The sequence below is a fragment of the Zingiber officinale genome, chromosome 2A (genome assembly GCF_018446385.1).
Source record: "Zingiber officinale cultivar Zhangliang chromosome 2A, Zo_v1.1, whole genome shotgun sequence".
Lineage (NCBI taxonomy): Eukaryota > Viridiplantae > Streptophyta > Magnoliopsida > Zingiberales > Zingiberaceae > Zingiber > Zingiber officinale.
Genome location: NC_055988.1, coordinates 99,392,025 through 99,417,365, shown reverse-complemented (window position 1 = coordinate 99,417,365; position 25,341 = coordinate 99,392,025).

The window sequence follows — 25,341 nt, the reverse complement described above, 5'->3', positions numbered from 1 at the left end:
CTCGTCCACCTTACGGACACGCCGAGGAGTATGAGTTTCATCTCCGAACCTCGTTACATCGTCGAGTTCGAGTTTGAGGTTTGCTCTTCCTTATTTTCGTTTCTATTGGTTTATTTTTCGCTGCGCTAACCTGGTTTGTAGAAAGAAACGAACGATTTGGGGCGGCTATTCACACCCCCCCTCTCTAGCCGAGGACCATCGATCCTAACAGTGTATACAAGGAGGACATTGGAAATATACCTGAAAATGTATCTGGTTGTCGAAAATCATCTCAAGAAGACAAAAATAAGTGCAAACATGCTATTTTAGAAGGGAGAAACAGAAAGAAGAACAAAATAATGAAAAAACAAAGTTGTAGAGCAGAGGTGACTATTTCTCTAGACGAAGAAGAAGGTCTTGAAATTGAAGGGATGGATGGAATTAAAAAACCTCTTCCACTTGACCCCATGGATAGATATGCATCAGTAATTGTCTCGGAAAATGTAACTTCAAGTGGGAGTAAAGTGATTCGCCAAAAAAATATAAATGAAGCTCTTTTCAAAAAGAGAACTCAACAAGTTCAACAATATGTTGGGAGATAGGTTTATGAAAATAGAATCTCATTTAATGTTGTTGATAATGATAGCTTTAAGCAACTAATGAAGGTAGTGGATCAATTTGGACCAGGATTCAAGCCTCCAACTCAATATCAACTTAGGGAGCCACTGTTGAAAGCCGAAGTTGAAAGAACAAAATAATTACTAAAGAAATATGAAGAAGAATGGGCAAAGAATGGGTGCTCGATCATGACAGATACATGGAGTGATAGAAAAAGAAGAAGCATATTAAATTTGTGTGTTAATTACAAGGAGGGTACTAGCGGAGTCCGGCAAGAGGGGGGTGAATTGCTGAAAATAAAAAAATAAACTATACCCTCCTCGTGCTTTCAACTCAATTAGTGCAATAGTAAATAAAGTAGTAAAGTAATAAAGCAGTAAACAGAAAAAAAATAGGAATTTAACCTGGTTACAACCAAGGAGGTTGTTAATCCAGGGCAATGAGAAGCGCACTAAAAAGAATCTCCTTTACTGAAGGCGGAGAAGCCTTTTACATTTTGGAAGCTTAGAACTATTGCTAGGAATGGCTACACGATTGATTGCTTGAGTTGTTATAGAATTCCTAGCTCCAGGGGCCTTTAAATAGCCTCTGGAAATATGGTCTCGAGGGTCCAAGGCACCTCTAATAGAGGTCCAAGGTGCCTCAAACTGAGTCAGCGGATAAAACTTTATCCACGCTCAAACGGTCAAATTTGACCAGTTGAAGGCGCCTTAAGACTTGTTGAAGGCGCCTCCAAGGTGGAGGCGCCTCCAACAAGCTTTAAGGCACCTCCAAGTTGGAGGCGCCTCCAGTACTTGTTGAGGGCACATTGAGCTTGTTTTTCCTTCGCTTTGACTTCCGAAGCTCCGTTCTTTTGGGTGATTTCGGCCAACCGAAATAGGGCTCACCCGAACCCAATTTTCGGCCTTCCTCGAGCAGCCTTCCTCCCCAGCTTAACGTCCTTCGAACGTCGTGCACGTTCTTCTCGCCCACCGAAGTACTCTTCCGCAGCTCTCTCGTCCTTCGGACGCACCAAGCCCGTCGGCTCCCTTCCCGTGCCGTCCTTCTCGCTAGCTGCGTCTTCCGCTCAACTTCCTGCGCTCCTAAGCTCCTGCACACTTAGACACAGGGATCAAACACAAAGCAGGACCTAACCAACTTGGTTGATCACATCAAAACTACCACGGGGTCTAACAGGTACTACGTTTTTAGAGTCTAAGGAGTCTTCAGACGAGGCACATACAGCTGAACTTATTTTTGAGTATGTTGACAAGTGTGTTGAACAAGTAGGAGCTCATAATATTACTCAAATTATAACAGACAATGTCACCAACAATATGGCTGCAGCTAAATTGATGAGAGAAAAACGACCTAGGATTTTTTGGAGTTCATGTGCAATTCACACGGTTAATCTCATGCTTGAAAGTATTGGCAAACATCCACGATATAAAAAGGTTATTGAGCAAGCCAAGTCTTTTATCATTTTCTTCTATGCTCACCATAAGACTTTATCATTGATAAGAAGTTTCACGAAGAAGAGAGATATAGTCCGACCAGGAGTTACCAGGTTTACATCAAATTTCCTCACATTGCAAAGTTTGAAAAAAAGCTAGTTTTAGGGTCATGTTTACAAGTGATATGTGGGAGAAATGTAAATAGTCGAAAATAAATAAAGGAAAATTGGCTTACTCTACAGTGATGAATATGAGTTTTTGGAATGGTGTGACACTTTGTTTGAAAATATTTGCTCCTTTGGTAAGAGTTCTTCGATTGGTAGATGGAGATAAAAAGCCATCGATGAGGTTTCTATATGGAGAGCTTCTTCAAGCTAAAGAAGATATCAAGGTGGCTCTGAATAACGTGGAATCAAATTATCAACTTATCATAGTCATTATTGAGTCAAAAATGAAAGATAGACTTGATACACCATTGCATACCACTACCTTTTTGTTGAATCCCTATTTTTACTATAAAGATAGTTCTATTGCTCTTTATAAGGAGGTTGCGACGGGGAGTTTTGAATGCATGAAAATTTTACATACCAATGAGTTAGATCTACAAGATATTGTTGGACCCCGTGGTAGTTTTGATGTGATCAACCAAGTTTAGGTTAGGTCCTGTTTGTTTTCTGATCCCTGTGTCTAAGTGTGCAGGAGCTTAGGAGCGCAGGAAGTCGAGCAGAAGACGCAGCTAGCGTGAAGGATGACACGGGAAGGGAGCCGACAGGCTCGGTGCGTCTGAAGGACGAGAAATCTGCAGAAGAGTACACCGGTGGGCAAGAAGAACGCGCACAACGTTCGAGGGACGTAAAGCTGGGACAGAAGCCTGCTCGAGGAGAAGACCAAAAATTAGGTTCGGGTGAGCCCTATTTCGGTTGGCCGGAATCACCCAAATGAACGAAACTTCGGAAGTTGAAGCAAAGAAGCAAGTGTGCTGTAAACATTGCTCAAGGCACCTTCATCATAGCTTGAAGGCGCCTTCACCTTGAAGGCACCTTCAAGACTTGATGAAGGCGCCTTCATCTGGTCAAAAGTGATCGTTTGAGCGCGGATAAAGTTTTATCCGCTGACTTGGTTAGAGACGCCTTGGACCCTCGGGATAGACTTTTCAGGAGCTATATAAAGACCCCTGGAGCTAGGAAATATTCACTCATTCAAGCAATCAACTCTGTAGTCGTTCCTAGCAATAGTTCTAAGCTTCCAAAGTGTAAAAGGCTTCTCCACCTTCAGAGAAGGAGATCTTTCAGAGCTTTTTTTACTGCCTTGGATTAACCTTCTTGGTTGTAACCAAGTAAATTTCTAGGTTTTGTTTCTTTATTTCTGTTAATTTACTTTATTAACTATTGCACTGTTTGAGTTGAAAGAATTGAGGAGGGTATACTTTTATTTTACAGGCAATTCACCCCCCTCTTACCGGCTCCGCTGCACCATCAAGTGGTATCAGAGCCCGACAGCCTTAGAAGGACTAACCGCCGACTGAAGCACAAAGATCAGGACGATGGCCGACGCGAACATTCATCCCCCGAAGTTCGACGGAGACTTCGCTACTTGGAAGCGAAAAATGGAGGTATTTTTTAAAACTGAATTTGATATACTTTTAATAATGAAATATGGATATGCAGCGCCAAAAGACAAAGAAGAATTCAACTAGACGAAGAAGGAGCAGACCGATTTCATGGCCAACGGAAAGACGGAATTTCACCTACTCAGCGTGCTGCCGCCCTAGGAGGTAAGTCGGATCGGAAGCTACGACTCTGCCAAAGACCTCTGGGATAAATTCCTGGAGCTCCACGAAGGCACCTCAGAAGCAAAGCTAGCGAGGCGTGACATCCTCCAGACCCAGTTAACAAACCTCCAGATGAACAACGGCGAGAAGGTAGCGCAATTTCAAGCGAGGATCAAGGAGCTGATAACGCAACTGACGAATCTCGGTGAAATGGTAACGAACCGAGATTCCATTCGGTACGCGCTCAACGCCTTTCCCAGAACTTTGGAATGGGCTTCTTTAGTAGATACGTACTACATCTCTAAGGACTTTGAGGTAAGTAGTTTAGAAAGTCTATTTTCTACCTTTGAACTTCACGAGTCTCGACTTTCAGAGCCTAAACAAGTAGAAAAGTCGAACCTCAACATTGCCCTATAAGCCGAAAAGGATGATCATGACTCCGAAGCGTCGATCGACGAAACTGAAGCGGCTCTTCTGGTAAGAAAATTAAATAAGTTTATTAAAACTAATAAGTTTAAATCACAGTCGAGGAGACATCAACGGAACAGAAGGACAGTCCGATGCTACAACTGCAACGAGGAAGGGCACATCAAGGATGACTACCCCAAGTTGAAGAAAAAGCACAAGGAGAAACCTCAAAGACCAACATCCTCTACACGCAAGAGCCTGAAGGCCACCTGGGATGATTCTTCATCTTCCGAATCAGAAGCCGAAGCCTTCTCAGGATTAGCACTGATGGCCAACCATCTCTTCAAAGATAACTCAAGCTCAGAGATGAGCATAGATGAAGGGGGAGGAACATCAGAAGAATAAGAAAGCTGCGACGAAGGGAGAGCATCATCGCTTAAGGTAAGTAAGGTACGTGATCTCACTCCTACTTAGTCCTTTCAATTTTCAAATTGCTTACAAAAGATCTAGCAAAATTAGAAAAAGAAAATGTTGAATTAAAATTGAACTTAGTAAAAGCATGCCCACTAGAAATGTATGATAATTTAAATTTAGAAAATGGAAAATAAAAAATTAAAAATTGAAATTGAGAAATTGAAAAATAATGCATGCTTAAATAAATTTTCAAAATCAAAACTAAGGATTTATGGAAAATTAAATTGGTACATTAGAAAACATCAGGGACAACTTAGGAAAATTCCTAGAAACTATATACCCCCTAAGTTTCTAAATAACCCTGTAAGAAGGAACCTCTATTGGGTTCCAAAATCCATTCTAGACTAATTTTTTTCTTTAAATTAAGGCTTTCAGAAGAAAAATTAAACAGATAATTTCTTTTGAGGCTTTGTCTAAGGAAGTGGTTATTGCTCCAATAACCAAGAAGGCCTAGTGCCTCGCCACGACCTGAAAGCCAAAATATTAAAATGAAATATTTAATTAATTTCTTATTAAAGCATTAAAATTAAACTTAAATAATGCTTTAAAATTTTTATTCCATACTTAGGAAAATATTCTTGCTTAGAATTCTTACTTGGAAAATCTTTAGAACTGCTTTTGCCTAAGTTAAAAAGTTTTCTAAAGTTAAATTTTTTTTTGTTTAACTTTTTTTTTTTTTGCAAAAACTTAAGGAAAATCTTAGAATTTTTTTTTCAAAAGACTTAGAAATTTTAAAAAAAAAATTTCAAATCTCTTCTTAAATAACTTAGATTTTATTTTGAAATATTTAGTACCCCGTTTTTGCCGTGATCAAAGGGGGAGAAATAGGTACAAGTTAAGTTTAGGGGGAATTAAAACTAACTTTGGTTAAATTTTATTTATGCCTTTCAACATTTAGTATCAGAACTAAATTTTATGCTTGTTGCAATTTAGTTTAATTACAAATTTAGACTTTAAATATTAGTTTTGTAATTTCTTTAAATTACTACTAGTCTGTTTTTACCCTAACTTAAACTTGGATTGATGCACATCAAAAAGGGGGAAATTGTTGGACCCCGTGGTAGTTTTGATGTGATCAACCAAGTTTAGATTAGGTCTTGTTTGTTTTCTAATCCCTGTGTCTAAGTGTGCAGGAGCTTAGGAGCGCAGGAAGTCGAGCGGAAGACGCAACTAGCGAGAAGGATGTCACGGGAAGGGACCCTACGGGCTCGGTGCATTCGAAGGACGAGAAAGCTGCGGAAGAGTACACCGGTGGGCGAGAAGAACGCGCACGATGTTCGAGGGATGTAAAGCCAGGACGGAAGCCTGCTCGAGGAGAAGGCCGGAAATTGGGTTCGGGTGAGCCCTATTTCGGTTGGCCAGAATCACCCAAAAGAACGGAACTTCGGAAGTTGAAGCAAAGAAGCAAGTGTGCTGGAAACACTGCTCAAGGCACCTTCATCATAGCTTGAAGGTGCCTTCAAGACTTCTTGAAGGTGCCTTTATCTGGTCAAAAGTGACCGTTTGAGCGCAGATAAAGTTTTATCCACTGACTTGGTTAGAGGCGCCTTGAACCTTGTTGGAGGCGCCTTAGACCCTCGGGATAGACTTTCCAAGAGCTATATAAAGACCCCTGGAGCTAGGAAATATTCACTCATTCAAGCAATCAACTCTGTAGTCATTCCTAGCAATAGTTCTAAGCTTCCAAAGTGTAAAAGGCTTTTCCGCCTTCAGAGAAGGAGATCTTTCAGAGCTTTTCTTACTACCTTGGATTAACAACCTTCTTGGTTATAACCAAGTAAATTGCTGGGTTCTTTTTCTTTATTTATGTTAATTTACTTTATTAACTATTGCACTGTTTGAGTTGAAAGAATCGAGGAGGGTATGTTGGTTCAGCGGTGACCGGCAAGAGGGGGGTGAATTGCCTGCAACTAAAATTATACCTTTCTCAAAGCTTTCCAACTCTTAAAATAAAGTAACACTTAATAACAAGACAGAAAGGAAATAAAACTCAGAACTTTAACCTGGTTACAACCAAGAGGGTTGTTAATCCAGGGCGATGAAAAACGCAGTAAGAAAACTCCTTCTCTGAAGGCGGAGAAGCCTTTTACACTTTGAAATCACAGAGGTTGCTTAAACAGGAATTACAAAGTTGCTTTTTCGTATCAATTCGTTGTGCTTTAAAGCTGCCCGAGACCCACCTTTATATAGGGGTTCTAGAGCCTATCGGATGACCTGATCTTCGGGATCAGGTTTTGACTCGAGAGGGATCGGTCGACCGATCCCCAGGTTCGGTCGACCAAACTTGCTGTACCTGCTCAGTTTTCCATCCAGGTGCAGTCTCTGTGGATCGATCTCAGGTTCGGTCGACCGATCCTTGTGTTCGGTCGACCGATCGACCAACGGTCTCCAGCTGAGTTTCCCCGATCAAATTGCTCGACTGAGTCTCTGGATTAGCTTCGGTTCGGTCGATCGATCAAGAGGTTCGGTCGACCGATCAGCTTCACCAACGGTCAGCTTCTGACGTGGCATTCAACGTGTCTGCTGCGGTTGGCTTCGGTTAAAGAAGAGTTCGGTCAACCGATCAATAGGTTCGGTCGATCGAACTGTTGACAAGTCAATTTCCAGTTGACTTGCTCCGGTTCAGCTCCTTGGGTGATTGCGGCCATCCGGAATAGGGCTCACCCGAACCCAGTTCCTGGCCTTCTCCTCGAGCAGGCTTCCGTCCGACTTCTCGTCCCTCGAACGCCGCGCACGTTCTTCTCGCTCCACCGGAGTACTCTTCCGCAGCTCTCTCGTCCTTCGGACGCACCGAGTCCGTCGGCTCCCTTCCCGTGCTGTCCTTCTCGCTAGCTGCGTCTTCCGCTCGACTTCCTGTGCTCCTAAGTTCCTGCACACTCAGACACAGGGTTCAGACAAAACTCAAGACCTAACCAACTTGGTTGATCTCATCAAAACTACCACGGGGTCCAACAGGGTATACTTTTATTTTACAGGCAATTCACCCCCTCTTGCCGGCCCCGCTGCACCATCAGATACAATTATTAACAAGGAATTTACAAAATACAAAGATAAGACTGGGTTATTTAGAAAAACATTGGCTGCAAAAGCATGTGAAAAAAATGATGATATATTTGATCCATGTGCATGGTGGAGTACATACGGTGCTCACACACCCAACTTGCTAAGGGTGACATTGAGGATACTTTCATTAACTACAAGTTCATCTGGGTGTGAAAGAAATTGGAGTACATTTGAAGGAGTACGTTTTAAACTTTCAGTCTTTAATTAAAGTAGCTATAATTTTTAACATCTATACTCTATATTTAAGTATTAACTATAATATTTACTTTCTCTATTTTTTTTAGATTCATACAAAAAAAAGAAATAGGTTGGAAACCAACAGGTTGAACAATCTAGTATTTGTCCAATTTAATGCTAGATTGTTGAATAAACAAAAAAGAGAAAAAGAAAGAAATGTCGATGTCCTTCTTGCAAAAGATGCTTCAAATGCACAAGGTTGGATTGTAGATGGTGGGGAAGATGATGAAGTTGAACTAGGTTCCGGGCTCACTTGGCAAATAGTTGATGAAGCAAGTGGAGCAAATGAAAATCTACAACCCCGAAGAAGCTCTAGAGTGAGAGAACTTCATGAAGATGATTTTGCATCCGAAGAAGAGGAGGAGGATCATAATAATGATATTGAGTTTGTGTTCGATGAAGAACAAGTTATTGAAAAGTATGGAAAAGAAGAAGTAGAATAAATATGAGTCTATGAGATATTATTAGTTGTGTAATTTTGAACTCATTTTGTTAAGACATGATTTATGTTATTCAATAATTATATTTTATTTAGTGGTTACTGGTTCACAATGATGTAATCTTGAATTGAATTATTGCTACTATTTTCTAATGTTTTCCACCACTAAAGCTGTTTTAGCTTATAGCAAGGTTTTAAAATTGTTCTACTGCTTACTACATGATTATGATAACTTACTGCATGTTCTACTATTCAACTATTTCTTTCACTCGTATTTACCGAGTCTAGTAATTTTTTGGTATTGGAAAGTATGCATTTATTTCATCATATATAGTTAGATCTCCATTGCTATGAAATTGTTTAAGACAACATTTAGATTTGCATATGACATTGTTCACAGTCCACATAAAATAAGTGATACCGAGGAATCCGCCTAGCGGTGCCTAGTCCCTGCCTAGGCGGCCTAGGGGCTAGGTGCTGGTCTGCCGCTCGACTAACGCCTAACGAATTTTAGAACCTTGTCAAAACCCTAGGATTAGGGTTTTACTAGTCGACTAGCAACTGGACCAGTCAGCTAGCAACTAGACCAGTTGACTGGGCTAAGACACAGAATATTTTTATATCCGACAGCTATGAAAATAGTAAAATGACACTATAGCAGTTACTCTAGCAGTCGACTGATACTTCCATCAATCGACTGGTATCGAGTCGTTGGCATGTAACGACCGAATTCTACAAAGGACCAGTCGACTGGTAATTTTATCAGTCATCTGTGTTAGAGTGTATACTAAAAGCTTAGCTTTTGTAAACATTTATTTGTTGAAATAAAATAATCACATTGGTCAATTTCTGTATTTATTTGTTAAATGCAATTATTCAATTAATTTATATAGTAGATAACATAGAGTGTGGTGTCACACTCAGAAGATCATGTTGTCGGCTCTCTATAAATTATAAACAGTTGCTCGCGACTAAGATGGAAAGGAACAAATCATCAGTATAGTCGTAGTGTAATTAAGTATTAGTTTATCTTGACTAATAAATTACACTGATACACTTTAAGTGTATTGAATAGGATCATTTAGGTAAGTTCTTTTTGTACTGACTTAGTAAAAGAACTAAACCTTAGTTATTATGAAAGTATATACTCTTAATCCTAATATAATAACAAGCACATATATTTAATATTTATTTCTTTAACTTATCAAAGGGTGAGGTTTAGCTCGATAAATCAATATGCCCGATAAGTTGAGAAATGATATTACTTATAGTGTGTGTTGTTGATTATAGAAGGAATCTGTGTCCTAGTTATCTAGGTTGAGAATGTCCCCAAGAGGAGCTCATAAGGATTGTCATGTTAAACCTTGCAGGTGGACCTAGTCCAACATGACAATAAAGTTGAGTGGTACTACTCTTGGAGCTAGATATAATTAAGTGAGTTGTCAGTAACTTACTTAATTAGTGGGCATTCGTAATCTTAAACACAGGGAGACTAACACACTCATGATAAGAAGGAGCCCATAATGTAATTTGGGATTGGTACGGTAGTGCGGTAATAACTCTCTAGTGGAATGAGTTATTATCGATGAACTTGAGTTGTGTGTTCGAGGCGAGCACGGGATACTCAAGCTCATCGGAAGGCCAAAACCAATTTCTCCTCTAGGTCCCTGTCGTAGCCTCATTATAACCTCAAGTCCATCCAAATGTAAGGCTCTTCTTGGTGTCCAAGAAGTGGGTCGGTCCAATGCTTGGTGACCAAGCAAGGGCTGGCCACATCCTCTCCTATAGGGGTCGACCCTTTGCTTGGTGACCAAGCATGAAGGGGCCGACCACAATAATTCAAAAAGGGAGGGTTGTTTTGAATTTTTAAAATCTTCTCTTTGTAGAAAACTATAAGTTTTAAAAGAGATATTTTAATTTTCAAAACTTTCCTTATTTGAATTAGGCCACATGTTTTAATAGAGAGTTTTAAAAGTTTTAAAACTTTCCTTTTTTAACCATCCTCATGGTTTAAGAAAAAAAGGGAGATAAGTTTTAAAATTTAAATTTTCTATTATCATGTTAAAAAAGGAAATCTTATAAGAGAAGTTTTAAATTTTAAAACATGGTTTTAATTTTTAAAACTTTCCTTTTTTAACTATAGAAAAGAGAGCTTGTAAAATTTTATAAGAGTTTTCTTCTTGTAAAATTTTATAAAAAAATTATTTTTCTTTCCTAAATATGGTGGCCGGCCACCTTGCTTGGTGTCCAAGCAAGGGGCCGGCCAATCCCAATCCTAAACCAAATAGGATTGATCACAACCATTGATTGGTGATTGATTCAATCAAGAGGAAAGAAAAGGAAAAATTAAAAGGAAAAAGGAAAAACTTTTGGATGATTTTATTTTTTATAAAATGTTTTTCCTTATTTGCCTTGGGCAAGTAATATAAATGAAGGGGTGAGAGGGCTTCATGGGACACAACTCTTATTCTTTTGCTTGGGTGATCTCTTGGTGGCCCGCCCTCTCCCTTCTTCCTCTCCCTTTGCTCTCTTCTCCTTGGTGGTGGTGGTGGCCGGATTTTAGAAGAAGAAGGAGGAAGCTTTTGGGTGGTGTTCATCTTGGAGGATCGTCGCCCACACGACGTCCAAGGCGCAGGGCCGACCCTGACTTTTCGGGGCCCTTGGGCGAAAAGAAAAAAGGGACCTCTATAGGAAAAAAATACTAACATACAATCTGAATAAGTTTAATAAGAAAACTTGAAAATTAATATATTTCATTTAAAATATGATAAACTCCATACAAAATATATTTCTCAAGATTCTTCGAAAAGTACAACACCGTACAAAATATATTTCTTAAGTTTCTTCAAAAAGTGTAATACCTATGAATACAAAAAATAATAAATATGAAATAATCATTGAAAAAAATTTATATCTTCTAGCATTTTGAGAAGTAAAATCATCAATAAGATTTTCAAAATCAAATTTTTCTAGCGCCTCATTTTCGATATATAAAATTGTCAAGCTATTTATATGCAAATCATTATCATCATCTTCTCTCAATTCTTCCTGCTCATTCGTTGCATGATTATGATCATCATTTTCTCTCAATTCTTCTCGTTCATTGATTGTATTATCATTTAGTTCTTCTTAATTACTCAATTGCTGCTTATTTGTTGTATGATCATTTAGTTCTTCATGACTTTTTTCTTGTAATTCATCAATTGAATCTTTAATTGAAGAACTAGCTTTAAAAAACTTACAAAAAATACATTTGTGAGTTTTAATAATCTATTCCACTCTTTTTTTTTTGTTTATTTTCTGACTCCAAGGTTGATATTTCTTTGAAAACATATTTGTACTACTAATTTCAAGTGTAAAAATAAAACACATAAAACCAGTAATAAAGTTAACAATGAAATAAACACAAGTAGTGAAAATAATAGTTGAAGAACAATAAAACTTGGTTTATACTTAAAGCAATCGATATAATATATTCTATGATGATTAAAATTGGGATGATTTATTTTAACTCTTTCAAATCTATAAGAAAAATCATAAAACATTGGCTCCAATACAATATTAAAAATCAATATTGAATATTGACAATAATAAACTTATGTTGTAAGTTTATATATTGATGAATGATAATATTGATGAAACTAAAATTTCAATTAGAGAATAAACTTTTCTAATTTAATTTAAAGAGATTCAAAGGAGAAGAAAGGAGAAAATTAGCGTTCATGATTCATACTTTATTCTTTAAAAATTTATGACTTCTGTAAATAAATTAATAAAGAAAGAGTTGTACAAATAATAAAATCTTGGAAAGAGAAAAAATGATCATTTACCTTCTTTTTTTTTCTATTAATCCATTAATTTTTTTTGGAGGGTTTTTATTAAAACAATCTAATTATATATAATATATATTATATATGTATGTCAAATTTGGGGCCCCCTAAAAATTGGGGGCCCTTGGTCGTCGCCCCCGGTGACATGTCTCAGGGCCGGCCCTGCCAAGGCGAGGCGAGGAATACGGCAGAAGATCTCGAGGTCGTTAGCTTACAAAGAGAAGGTATAACTAGTAGTTTTCTTCCGCATCATACTAGTTATTTTTCTTTGTGAGAATTCTAAATATAAGAGGCAATTAGATCTAGTTTATCGAATTTATTTTTCGATTTTGTGTTTTCTTCTTTTTCGAATTTGTGATTCGATTGTTCCTTTTGGTTAACCTAGAGTTATTTAAGGAAATAAATATTAGCTTTCCTTAAAAGGCTTTGCCTAGGCGGTGGTGGTTGCTCCCATATCCAAGAAGGTCATGTGCCTCGCCATGCAGTCCTGGAAGTCAATTTTGGAAATTAATATTTATGGAATTAATAACCTAGGTAGATTTGAATCAATAGTGTTAAGTTCCGCTTGCGATTCAAATCTAAACCATTAAGAACAGATAAGTTAAATTTGGAATCAATGATGTTAAGTTCCATCTGCGATTCCTTATTTAACTTCTAAAGAACACAATAGGTTATTTAAGGAAAGGTTCGACACTTGTACAAAATTTTTTTATACAGTGGAACCGGTACATTTTCCTAGGTTTAACCAACAATTTGGTGACGAGAAACATAATTAGGTGTTTCCTCCCGAGCTCTATTTAAGAAAGCTCGGGGTGCTTGGCTAAGGTTGACGAAAATAGCGATGGTTAACCCCTATTAGAGTCTTCCAAGCTCTCGTGTGATCAAGCATCCTTGTGCGAGATTGTGGTGAGGTTTCTCTACCCATAATGAGCTACTTGAGCTAGCTAGAGTTTTCTGAGGAGCCATCCATTGATGGATCAGGATCGTCTATCTTACGGACAGCCGTGGAGTAGGAGTCCTAATCTCTGAACCACATTGCATGAACATGTCATTGTGTTTCTGTTTCTTGTCTTTGTATTGTTTAGGGTTTAGCTTCTTTGTTAGTATTTTGTTTTATATTTCTACTGTATACTAACGAATGTGGGAAGTGACAATTTAGATGATCAACTGTTCTCCCCCTCTAGTCGAGCATCAAGGTCCCAATATAAACTTCTTCATGAAGATCACTATTTAGAAATGCATTCTTGATATCTATTTGAGATATTCTCTATCTATAAACAGAAGCAACAGTAATCAAAATATGAACAATCGGCATTGTTGTAATAGGGGCAAATATTTCTTCATAAGCTATGCCATACTCTTGAGAATATCCTTTAGTAACAAGACAAGTTTTGTATCATTTGATAGATTCATCAGATTTAGTTTTGATCTTATATATCCAACGAGAACCAATGGTGTGTTTTCCTGGTGGTAACGGTACCAAATGTCATGTATAAGTTTGATATAGAGCAGTTAGTTCTTCAGCCATAGCATTCTACTAAAGTGGGTTATGAACAACTTATTTATAGGATACAAGCTCAGAAAGATAATAAATAGATGCAACAAATAAAGTAAAATAACAAGAATAACAAAAGTAAGCAAAATATGATAGTTTAGTAGACTTATGAACATAAGTAGATTGACAACAATAGAGAGAATGATCATTCGCAATCTCAGGAGATGACTAGGTAGTGGCAAAAGGAGGAGCACGTGGAGTAGGTATATCGGAACCAAAGTACCAGATTCAGTTAAACCCCCGATAGAGGTTGTGGGTGAAGCTTCCTCAGTGTCGATATTGAAAGGATTAATGCAAAACATATCTGACTTTATCCTATTATGTAAACTAGTCATAATAGACAATAATGGAATATGCTCAAGAAATACAACATGACGAGAGATATATAATTTTTTACCAATAGAATTAAAGCAACAATTTCTTTTTTGACCAATACCATAACCCAAAAAGACACACAGAGCCGATCGAGAGACTAATTTATTATGCTCAACATGTGGATAAAGGACGAAGCAAGTGTTAGGATCGATTGCACATGAGGGAGGGGGGGGGGGGTGAATCACGCGTATTTTAAATATTTTTTTTCAATTTTAAAAATGAGTACAAAGAGGAATTAAAACAAAGTAAGAAAACAAAAGTACATGATCAGTTACTTAGTTCGAAGCTTTCGGTGACTCCTACTCCAAGACCCAAGTCTCTCAGACCTATGATAGGTAATCCACTAAAATCCTCTATCGGTAAACTTCCAGTAGAGAAATCGAGTACAAAGAATATTATGAAAAAAGTGTAACACCCTACACTTTCCTAAGCAATAAAGCAAATAATCGTAAATTAAAATTTACCAACACAATGATGTAGAAGTTGAAGCATCCGTATGTTGGTGTTGGTTTGTCGGCAATAGTTGAATGTAGAAGAACAGTCACGTGGCTGTAGCACATCAATATGCACGTAGTCAAGGTAGTCGAATGATGAAAGCATCACATAGAAGTATTGATCTATTTTTCTTGGATATTTAACCTCCTTTTATAGATTGACATATTTTTACTATATTCATTGAATTCGGGATAAACTTTCTGACTTTGGATCTTATGGATAATTCTATAAAGAAAACTAATTAAATAATTCAGATCTTATCCATTCCAATTATTTATTTGACACAACAATCTTCCGGAGGTCATATCTTTTGACTCTGGACTCGGAATTAGGCTTTGTTAGTGGCCACACGTATATAATTTAAAGATCTATTTTTGAAGATTTGTGTATGCATTTACAACATAGAGTTAGAAAAATAAATGCACAGACAATTTATTTATGAGTTAGATCCTATCTTACCAGGACCAAGATCTAATCATGGACTCATCTTAGACTTCTAAAATGGATCTAAGCTGAACCAGTACCTACAGTGTTGGTTGCTACTCGGAAAACCTATAGGTTCCACTGTACAAAAATTTTGTACAAAGGTCTGAACCTTTTCCTAGCTACCATGTGTTCTTTTAAATTAAATTTTGGATCGCCTGCGGAACTTAACACGTTTGATCCAAAACTTAATCTATTTGTTCTTTTAGGTTTTGACTTGGATCTCCTGCGGAACTTAACACGTTCGACCCAAGTCTCCTTAAGTTATTAATTCCATTAAATATTAATTTCCATAAAAGGTTCCCAGTACTGACGTGGCGAGGCACATGGCCTTCTTGGATATGGGAGCAACCACCACCGACTAGACAAAACCTTTAATAGAAAGCTAATATTTAATTTCCTAAAATAACTTTAGGTTAACCAAAGAGAACAATCAAATCACAATGAAAAGAAAGAAGCAAAAGAACACAACTTCAAAAAAACATATTCGAAATACTAGAACGTAAGCCTCTTGTATTTGGTATTATTTCCATAAATAACTAGCATGATGCGGAAATAGAAATTACTAGTTATACCTTGTAGAAAAAACCTCTTGATCTTCTACCGTATTCCTCTTCTAACCTCGGACGTTGTGTGGGCAACGATCTTCCAAGATGAGAAACCACCAACCACCTTCTTCTCCTCCAAGCAAGGTTCGCCCAAAAGAAAAGCTTTACCAAGGAGAAAACCAAAATACTAACCAAGCTCCAAGAGATGCTAGCTTTCTCTCCTTCTTCTTCTTCTTCTCCGAGTAGTATCCGGCCACCACAAGAACTCCAAGGGAGAGGGAGAGGTTCGGCCACCACAAGAGGAAGAGAAGGAGATGATGGCCGGCCACACCAAGGAACAAAAGAGGGAGAGGAATAATAGATGTTGTGTATTGTGAAGGCACCCTCACCCCTTCTTTTATATTCCTTGGCCTAGGTAAATTAGGAAATTTAATTACAATAAATTTTCCTTAATTTCCTTGACATGATTTAATTGAGAAAAATAAAATAATATTTCCCCAATTAAACAATGATGGCCGGCCAAATCAATAGGAAGCAAATTGGACAAGTTTCAATCAACAATTAAAACTTTCCTTATTTGTTTCCGGAAATTTTAAAAAATAAAATTTCTCTTTAAAATCTCTTCATGGTTAATAAAAGGAAATATCTATAATTTTAATTTTATTAACATGCGAATAATTTTAAAGAGAAAATAAAACATCTCTCCAATCTACAAATAAGGAAAAAGATCTAATCTCTTTCTTTAATCTTTTGTAAATCTTTTACAAGAGAGATATTTTAATTTTAATTCTCTTTTAAATTAAATCTTCCACATAATAATAAACATTAAAATTAAATTTTCTTTTTAATTAATTATGGCCGGCCTCAAGCTAGGGCCGGCCACCTTAAACCCAAGCTTAGGCCGGCCCTAGCTTGGTTCCCAAGCTAGCTTGGCCGGCTCCCTTTAGGTGGGCATAGAAGGTGGGTATATGTGGGTATAGTACTCTATAAATAAGAGGCTACGATAGGGACCGAGAGGAGGAATTGATTTTGGTCTCCCGATAAAATTAAGCATCCCGTGTTCGCCCCGAACACACAACTTAATTTTATCAATGATAATTCATTCCACTAGAGAACTATCATTGAACTACCGCACCAATCCCAAATTACATTTTTGGGCTCCTTCTTATTATGAGTGTGTTAGTCTCCGTGTTTAAGATATCGAATGTCCACTAATTAAGTGAGTTACTGACAACTCATTTAATTAATATCTAAGTTCAAGAGTACCACTCAACCTTATTATCATGTCGGACTAAGTCCACCTGCAGGGTTTAACATGACAATCTTTATGAGCTCCTCTTGAGGACATTATCAACCTAGTATCACTAGGACACAGTTTCCTTCTATAATCAACAACACACACTATGAGTGATACCATTTCCCAATTTATCGGGTTTATTGATTCATCGAACTAAATCTCACCCATTGATAAATTAAAGAAATAAATATCAAACATATGTGCTTGTTATTATATTAAGATTAAGAGCACACACTTCCATAATAACTGAGGTCTTTGTTCCTTTATAAAGTCAGTATAAAAGGAACGACCTCAAATGGTCCTACTCTGAGTGTACTAGTGTAATTATATAGTCAAGATAAACTAATACCTAATTACACTACGACCTTCTAATGGTTTGTTCCTTTCCATTCTGGTCGTGAGCTACTGTTTATAATTTATAAGGTACTGATAACATCATCTTCTGTATGTGACACCACATACTATGTTATCTACAATATAAATTAAATGAACAACTACAAACAAATGTAGATAATTAGACCAAATGTGATTCTTTATTCATAATGAATGTTTACAAAGCTTAGGCTTTCAGTACACTCAACAATCTCCCACTTATACTAATGACTAAGTCGCCATATCTTCTACCATACATCCGATTCCCATTCCTCCACATGCCGATCGAAAGCTTTCGTAGGAAGGGCCTTAGTGAAAGGATCTCGTATATTTGCCGATGCAATCTTGGCGATGACAACTTCTCCTCGCTTCACGATATCGAATATCAGGTGGTACTTGCGCTCTATATGTTTACTCGCCTTAGGAGCTCGTGGTTCCTTCGAGTTTGCAACTGCACCGCTATTATCACAATAAATTGTGATGATCTTGGGCAAACCAGAATCACATCTAAGTCCATTAGAAAGTTTCGGAGCCATACCGCTTTGGTGCCTCGGAGGTGCTACATACTCGACTTCCATGGTTGAGTCCAAAACGCTTCGCTAACACTCCTCCATGAAATGGCTCCACCTCCTAAAGTAAACACATAGCCTGATGTAGACTTACTATTGTCCCTATCGATTGAAAATCAAAATCCATCAGGAAGCAAATCATCCGCTTGGTAAACTAGCATATAATCCTAGTCCTTCTGGTACTTTAATATATGCGCAGCCCAATGTCCTTGTCGAGATGTCACCTCGCCGATCAACCGTGAAAAGATATTCGGTCTCGTATATAACATTGCATACATTAGGCTTCCCACAGTAAGGAACCGCTTTCATGTCCTCTATCTCTTTTGATGTCTTTGGAGACAGCTCTTTAGATAGAGCTACTCCATGTCTAAAAGGTAAGAAACCTTTCTTGGAGTCTTGCATGCTAAAACGAGCAAGGATTGTATCTATATATGAAGCTTGGGATAGACACAACATTCTTTTCTTGCGATCCCTTATAACTTTGATCCCAAGAATGTGTGCACATTCTCCTAAGTCCTTCATATCAAATTGTTTGGACAACCATACCCTTACGTCTGATAATACCTTGACATTGTTGCCAATTAACAAAATATCATCTACGTATAGTACAAGAAATACCACCACGTTTCCGTTACATTCTATATACACAAGACTCATCCGGACTTTGAATAAATCCATATGACTGGATTACTTCATTAAACCGGATGTTCCAAGACCTTGAAGCTTGCTTCAGTCCATAAATGGACCGATTGAGCTTGCATACTAGATGCTCTTTGCCTTTTTCAATGAACCCTTCTGGTTGCTTCATATGGATGTTCTCTTCAAGACTTCCATTAAGGAAAGCTGTCTTGACATCCATTTGCCAAATCTCATAATCCATATGAGCAGCAATGGATAAGAGTATCCGGATAGACTTAAGCATGGCTACCGGTGAAAAGGTTTCCTCATAATCGATTCCCTCTTTACGAGTGTACCCTTTCGCAACAAGCCTAGCTTTGAAGGTTTCTACCTTCCCGTCTATCCCTCTTTTCCTTTTGTAGATCCACTTGCATCCAACGGCTTTTACACCATCAGGTGGTTCTACAAGCTCCCAAACCTTATTAGAGTACATGGACTCTATTTCAATTCATTGCTTTTTGCCAAGATCTGCATCTATATCTTGGAGTGCTTCATCATATCTGGGGATCAGGTTCATGTTTACCGAGATCAAGTCCAAGACTCTCCCAAAACATGAATCTTTCAGTTGCCTCACAACCCTCCCACTACGACGAGGCACTATCTGTGGTTGTGTATTATGTGTGACACGGGTTGCAGTCTCTTGTGGTACTTCATCTTGTCTTGTTGGTGCTGAAGTAGACATATCCTCTCTAAGTTCTTCTAAAATAACTTTACTCTGGGCTTGTGATCCATTATATAGTCTTCTTCTAAAAAGCGGGCATTGGTGCTAACAATGACCTTCGGTCTTAGGACTATAAAATAAACCACCTTTTGTTCCTTTGGGATATCCTACAAACACGCGAACTTACGAGATTCTAACTTATCAAGATCTGGTTTCAGCACATGTGCTGGACTACCCCAAATCCGAATATGTCTTAGGCGGGTTTTCGCCATTCCACAATTCTATGGGAGTAGAAGAAACCGATTTAGAAGGTACTAAGTTCGGAACGTATACTCTTTTTCAGAGCATATCCCCAAACGAATTTGGTAATTGAATGACTCATCATTGATCTAACCATCTCCATAAGAGTCCTATTCCTTCGTTCCGCCACACCATTCTGTTGGGTGTTCCAGGTGCAGACAATTGGGATTGAATCCGCCTCCGATAAGTAATTCCTAAACTCTCTAAGAGGTATTCGCCACCACGATCGTCGTAGTGTCTTGATACTTTACCTAGTCGTTTCTCCACATCAGCCTTGTATTCTTTGAACTTATCAAAGCACTCGGACTTGCGGCGCATTAGGTAAATGTATCCATATCTTGAATAATCGTCTATGAAAGAGACGAAATATTCAAAACCCCCTCTTGCCTGGACAGACATAGGACCACACAAATCAGAGTGAACCAACTCTAACACTTCTTTGGCTCTATACCCCTTGGCCTTGAACGGCCTCTTGGTCATTTTACCTTCCAAGCAAGATTCACAAGTTGGAAAATTTTCCAACTCAAATGAACTCAAAGTCCATCGGCTATAAGCCTCTGAATCCTACTTAAGTTAATATGTCCAAGCCTTAGATGCCAAAGATATGCTTGGTTCATTTGCGAAGGTTCTTTTCTCTTATTAGAATTAGAAGATGAGTTATAAATTTCCATGTTTTGCTTTGTGGAAGAAATTGGATTTAAAATATACAAATTGCCAACTAATGTACCAGAACAGATAATCACTTTATTTCTTTTAATAACTACATCGTTACTGAAAGAAACTGAATATCCATCTAAAAACAGTTTAGAAACTGAAATTAAATTCTTTCTAAAACTGGGTACATAAAGACAATTTCTTAAAACAAATTTTTATTTCTATAAAAGATAAGTAGACGTCTCCCACTGCAACAACCGCCACCTTAGTAGCATTGCCCATATAGACGGTAATCTCCCTTCAGATAGTCTCGGGTTTCTGGAACCCCTGCAAGGAATTGCAGACATGATCAGTGGCTCCGTATCTACACACCAGGTGTTGGTAGATAACACCGCTAAACATGTTTCAACAACTAGAGCATGAGATATACCTTTGTTTTGGTTCTTACGAGGTCCGCCTTCCAATGTCTCACGCTTTGGATGAAGCACTTGCCCTTGACTTCTTCATTCCGATTTAAATCCAGTACTCGAGATTTATTCACTTTCTTTGAACCACTTGTTTCTTCTTCTTCTTTCCTTTGGTTTAGAAGTAGAACCATTTTCAAAGATAGTGAATTTGAGCATTGTGACGAAATAATCCTTCTGCTTCTTGTTCTGTCAGTAGTTCCGCTAATGAATAAGCCCTCTTATTCATATTATAGTTCAGTGACCGCTCAAAACTTCTAGGTAGCGTTGAGGATCATATCGATCTGGGTTTCCCCATCAATTTCTCCTCCAAGGATCCGTATCTCGTTCGGATAAGCCATCATCTTTAGGATATGATCCCTCACAGGAGTACCCTCTTGCATGGTGGTGTCATTATCTTTCTCATGGCTTCTTGCCTAGAAGCCCTATCTCGATGACCAAAGAGTTCTTTGAGATTGTTCATAATATCATAGCTGTTGGTAAATCTTGATGTTGATGTTGCAATACATTTGACATTGAAGCCAAAATGTAACACCGCGCCATCTCATCCGCTTTTACCCATTTCCTATGATATTCAATCTCCTCTTGGGTAGATTCACCGTCAGGTGCATCAGGGCAAGCCTCAGTCAGTACATATTTATAGCTTTCAGCAGTAAGGACAATGTCCAGGTTTCTTTTCCAATCTATGTAGTTTGGTCCAGTAAGTCTATTCTGTTGAAGTATGATGGACAGTGGGTTGAAAGACATCCTAAGAATCACAAATAACTTTTGGTCAGAACTCTAAATTTAGAATAATATTGATTCCTCAAATAATACTATTTTAAATTAACCAACACCTCATCACACCGTGAATTTTGTATGCCACGTTAGTGTGGACGTATACAAATTCAACATTTGTAAAAGGAGGTTTTATCCCATTAATTTTATTATCTTGTCAACCTAACTTTTTGACAAATAAAATTAATAGTTGGTATTATTTGGTCACACAAATAATAATAGTGACTCCGTTGGGGAGGATACTATTAGATGTGTCTAAGTGTATACCATTACTTGACACTAAGTCCATTAATAAGATTATGCCCCTTCCGTTGGGGAAGATCACACGCTCTTAATTAATTTCCTATAGTCATCCAAAAATGGAAGTCTGTTCTAGTGATCCACAAACAAGCTCATCCGTTATGGAGGAAGGCACCAACGCGCAAGCTTGTTTGCATCACTTACAAACCAATAATGGAGACCATGGGATTTATTTAAAATCCCTCTCCACTTAGTTATTTATAAATGAGGAATTTTAACTATGCTAGCCTACTAAACTTGTAAACTAACATGCACACATAATATAAAAGCAATAAATAGAAAATCTAATTTTCAACTATTATGGCTTTTATCTTTAATTGTCCTCCGTGTGTTGTCATCCGAAGCTGCTGCCATATTTGGCCACCGTCGCATCCATCTTGCTCCGAGTTCCATTGCGCCTCGGTCCTTAGAAGGTTCCACGCTTTGCAAGATTCGATCCATGACATAAATAGAATTTTACATTTTGATCCTATATTCCATAAAAGGAATGTACATGTATCTAGATCAAAAATAAAATCCTAATAAAACTAAATACGACTCTGCTGTATTTTAATACAATCATGCACACACATATAAATTGCCCTTGACATGTCCAAGGGTCCAATCACACATAATAACTATAAGCCATAATAGTTGGATCCTGCATCCACAAAGTTAGCACATCCTACTATTATCCTGCCTAAATTATGTATGACATGTGCATAATTAAACTAATACCAAATACACAGAGGCAAAACCCTAGCTCTGATACCAATTGTTGGTTGCTACTCGGAAAACCTAGAGGTTCCACTGTACAAAAATTTTGTACAAAGGTCTGAACCTTTTCCTAGCTACCATGTGTTCTTTTAAATTAAATTTTGGATCGCCTGCGGAACTTAACACGTTTGATCCAAAACTTAATCTATTTGTTCTTTTAGGTTTTGACTTGGATCTCCTGCGGAACTTAACACGTTCGACCCAAGTCTCCTTAAGTTATTAATTCCATTAAATATTAATTTCCATAAAAGGTTCCCAGTACTGACGTGGCGAGGCACATGACCTTCTTGGATATGGGAGCAACCACCACCGACTAGACAAAACCTTTAATAGAAAGCTAATATTTAATTTCCTAAAATAACTTTAGGTTAACCAAAGAGAACAATCAAATCACAATGAAAAGAAAGAAGCAAAAGAACACAACTTCGAAAAAACATATTCGAAATACTAGAACGTAAGCCTCTTGTATTTGGTATTATTTCCATAAATAACTAGCATGATGCGGAAATAGAAATTACTAGTTATACCTTGTAGAAAAACCTCTTGATCTTCTACCGTATTCCTCTTCTAACCTCGGACGTTGTGTGGGCAACGATCTTCCAAGATGAGAAACCACCAACCACCTTCTTCTCCTCCAAGCAAGGTTCGGCCACAAAAGAAAAGCTTTACCAAGGAGAAAAACCAAAATACTAACCAAGCTCCAAGAGATGCTAGCTTTCTCTCCTTCTTCTTCTTCTTCTCCGAGTAGTATCCGGCCACCACAAGAACTCCAAGGAGAGGGAGATTCGGCCACCACAAGAGGAAGAGAAGGAGATGATGGCCGCCACACCAAGGAACAAAAGAGGAGAGAATAAATAGATGTTGTGTATTGTGAAGGCACCTCACCCCTTCTTTTATATTCCTTGGCCTAGGTAAATTAGGAAATTTAATTACAATAAATTTTCCTTAATTTCCTTGACATGATTTAATTGAGAAAAATAAAATAATATTTCCCAATTAAACAATGATGGCCGGCCAAATCAATAGGAAGCAAATTGGACAAGTTTCAATCAACAATTAAAACTTTCCTTATTTGTTTCCGGAAATTTTAAAAAATAAAATTTCTCTTTAAAATCTCTTCATGGTTAATAAAAGGAAATATCTATAATTTTAATTTTATTAACATGCGAATAATTTTAAAGAGAAAATAAAACATCTCTCCAATCTACAAATAAGGAAAAAGATCTAATCTCTTTCTTTAATCTTTTGTAAATCTTTTACAAGAGAGATATTTTAATTTTAATTCTCTTTTAAATTAAATCTTCCACATAATAATAAACATTAAAATTAAATTTTCTTTTTAATTAATTATGGCCGGCCCTACTAGCTTGGGTTCAAGCTAGGGCCGGCCACCTTAAACAGGCCGGCCCTAGCTTGGTTCCCAAGCTAGCTTGGCCGGCCCCCTTTAGGTGGGCATAGAAGGTGGGTATATGTGGGTTTAGTACTCTATAAATAAGAGGCTACGATAGGGACCGAGAGGAGGAATTGATTTTGGTCTCCCGATAAAATTAAGCATCCCGTGTTCGCCCCGAACACACAACTTAATTTTATCAATGATAATTCCACTAGAGAACTATCATTGAACTACCGCACCAATCCCAAATTACATTTTTGGGCTCCTTCTTATTATGAGTGTGTTAGTCTCCCTGTGTTTAAGATATCGAATGTCTACTAATTAAGTGAGTTACTGACAACTCATTTAATTAATATCTAAGTTCAAGAGTAGTACCACTCAACCTTATTATCATGTCGGACTAAGTCCACCTGCAGGGTTTAACATGACAATCTTTATGAGCTCCTCTTGAGGACATTATCAACCTAGTATCACTAGGACACAGTTTCCTTCTATAATCAACAACACACACTATGAGTGATACCATTTCCCAATTTATCGGGTTTATTGATTCATCGAACTAAACCTCACCCATTGATAAATTAAAGAAATAAATATCAAACATATGTGCTTGTTATTATATTAAGATTAAGAGCACACACTTCCATAATAACTGAGGTCTTTGTTCCTTTATAAAGTCAGTATAAAAGGAACGACCTCAAATGGTCCTACTCTGAGTGTACTAGTGTAATTATATAGTCAAGATAAACTAATACCTAATTACACTACGACCTTCTAATGGTTTGTTCCTTTCCATTCTGGTCGTGAGCTACTGTTTATAATTTATAAGGTACTGATAACATCATCTTCTGTATGTGACACCACATACTATGTTATCTACAATATAAATTAAATGAACAACTACAAACAAATGTAGATAATTAGACCAAATGTGATTCTTTATTCATAATGAATGTTTACAAAGCTTAGGCTTTCAGTATACACTCCAACAATTCCTACTGGAACTCGCCCTCACTGGATCTCTCTCCTCTAGTGACTTACCTCACTTACCATTTTCAGTCTCTTAACTTGCCTATTGACCCACCAAGTCTTCCTGCCAGAATCACACATTTGGACTTCAGCTAATGGTCTGGAATCGAACATCCCGATTGGGCTTTAGCCAACTGTGAGATCCCATAAACCCAGTTGGACTTCCTATCATAATCGCACATTTGGAATTCCACCTAGTGTCAAGTCCTCTAGACTCGTCAATTCCTACACACTCGGTAAAGAGATTAGATAACAATACATCTAACTTGAACATATTTGTTATATATCAAAACTCGATTATTAGTGTAACTTGCACCAACAACAAGTACAACTAAAAATAAAGAAAAAGGAATAAGCAGGAGCATGCTCATACAATTTTTTTA